The 2,508-nt window shown below is 35.3% G+C and overlaps 1 non-coding gene across 1 annotated transcript; it reads left to right on the plus strand.

Moving 5' to 3' along the window:
* The first annotated feature begins 292 nt into the window (after positions 1-292).
* Positions 293-366, plus strand: TRNAI-UAU (transfer RNA isoleucine (anticodon UAU)). Its single transcript has one exon. It is a non-coding gene; the product is annotated as a tRNA-Ile (tRNA).
* Positions 367-2,508: the final 2,142 nt, after the last annotated feature.

Genomic DNA, 2,508 nt, shown 5'->3' on the forward strand with positions numbered 1-2,508 from the left:
GCACAAATGTTTTTCAAACTTTAATTTGTATAGACATTAGGGAGTATCACAACCAATAAGAATGTCCCTTTCTATTCTAATTTTTTAAGGAGAAAAATCCATTGACATTTTGAACTTTCACATTCTTATCAACATGAACATTTAAAAACTTCCTTCCAAGATCTCGTATTGAAAATGGAAACAATATTGCATTACAATCCAATGTTTACCATTCTAATTCTTTTTATTTTATTTTTGTGAAGAGAAATAAGAAAGAGAATTGAATATGTTACATCTGTTTACTTATCAAACAGGTCCCGTAGCTCAGTTGGTTAGAGCGTTGGTCTTATGAGCCGAAGGTCGCGGGTTCGAGCCCCGCCGGGACCATTTTTTTATATAGATTTACATCTAGTTTTCTGGAGAATTAACAAAAATAATCTTTTCAAGTTTTATTTTGTACAATTGGCCCTTTCAAGTTTTATTTTGTACAGTTGGCCCTTTTTCTGGAAAATTAACAAAAATAATCATTTTCAAGTTTTATTCTGTACAGTTGGTCCTTTTCTAAAAATATTGTTTTTTTACCATTTCTCTTCACTATCCTCTCCGTTCCAGTCGTTCGGCCCTTTCCATTTCCCATTTCTTGCAATTTTCCTTATTTGAAGATAATTTCGGATTTTTCATTTAATCAGATTTGGATTTAGCCATTTCTCGCTCATTATTAGTTTATCTGAAATGTTGAAAAATGATTGTTTTAAATCAATGTTATGAGATCTGGCATGTTTAGCATGTAAGTTTATTTTTTAGGTTTTGATATATGCTATTTGTGTGATATTTCTTCTGTTTGAGAAACATTTTTGCATTAGAACATCATTATTTGAACAATCTTGACCCAAAAAGTTAATTTTTTTCCAAAAAAATAGAACCTTTATTTTCTAGAAAACGGTTCCTACTTGGTCGGGCTTCATACGAGGCTAACCGGGTATGATACTGAGTAAGGCTAATGAAAAGACGGGGATGAAAGTTGGGCGCCTACCCGGACGGGCTTTATACAAGCCTAACTAGGGGATAGGACCATGAATCGAGCGTTGGGGGCAGGACCGAGACCGAGAATGGGAAAGCGCACAGTGGGGCAGGACTGAGAATCGGGCGTGGGGGCAGGATCGAGTGTGGAGTGAGGGAGTATACTATTTTTTGGTCGGGTCCCATACCCGAGCAGATATATTTCAGTCAATTTCGATTATGGATTTTGGCCTGATCCATTACCTGGTCAGGCCCATCCGGTCTTAGAGGTTTTTCTTTAAAAATTATTATTTAACATTCAAGGTGCTACGTTGTGTTGACTATTAATTTATTCTGAATGTGTTTGTTGACTTTTAATTTATTTATTTATCTATTAGAGGTATTTGACAACCAAGGAGAGTTGGTTTACCATTGACAACCAGCTTTAAATATTGGTGGGGTTGAGTTGATTATTTTACCAACTCACCCTAACACTCCCCAATTCTCTCTCCATCTAATGTTTTTAATGGTTCTACCCATCTGTCTCCGTTGGCGATTATTGCTACCACACTCTGACGACATACTCTGATGACCACCTTCGGATGGCCAACTCTGACGACCAACTCCGAGATCTGGCAACTACCTCCGACAACACTTCGACAACCAATTTCGACACCTGAGCACAAAATAACTCCGACTTCCACACTCACACAACCAACTTCGACGAAGAACTCTGGGCTCCACGAACCACCTCCGACAACAACTCGAGCGACTAACTCCAACGACTACCTTCGCATAAGCAACTTCGGCGACATACTCCGACTACCACCTTTGCGTGCCTAACTTCGGCGACCACTGATAAAAATAAAAACGGTGGATTTAATTATCCACCATTTTATCACTCTCACTCTCACGCGTTTTCTCACGCATTTTCATTAATCTCCCAACTCCCTCCATTACTTTTTCATTTATCTCTCTCATGCATCTCCTCACATTTACTCCCCTTCTCTCATCTTCTCTTTTCTTTCGCCTTCTAGTTCATCTTTCTCATTTTCTCTCTTCTTTCTCCATATGGCTCGTATGTGTTTTATTTTCCCTTTTCTTTCTCAACACCCTTTTTCTCTTTTTTTATTTTCTTTCTATGACTGGTCTTTTAGATCTAATTATTCTTCTTCTATTTTATTTTTTCTTAGATCTAAAAATATTACATATGACGTCCTATTATTGTTTCACTAAACAAAAGTTCAACTATATGTTTTAAATAACCTATCCCTTGATGTTTTCAAATATTACATAATTCTAATGAAATAGTGGAATTTAAATTATGACTCTTTTTTTTTAAAAAAAAAATAATTTGTACACTAATGCAACATAATAGTAGAAAAAATAGACATCAATATTTCTAAAATCATTTCACTACTTTTAGAAAAAGGTAAATCCATATTCCACAAATTGGTAAAAAAAGACTATCTAATATTTGGGTTTATGATTTATATTATAAGATTTTGGTTTTTTTAAGATTAACATTTA

The sequence above is a fragment of the Benincasa hispida genome, chromosome 2, assembly GCF_027475165.1.
Source record: "Benincasa hispida cultivar pf3 chromosome 2, pf3_genome.v1.1, whole genome shotgun sequence".
In the NCBI taxonomy this organism is placed as follows: Eukaryota; Viridiplantae; Streptophyta; class Magnoliopsida; order Cucurbitales; family Cucurbitaceae; genus Benincasa; species Benincasa hispida.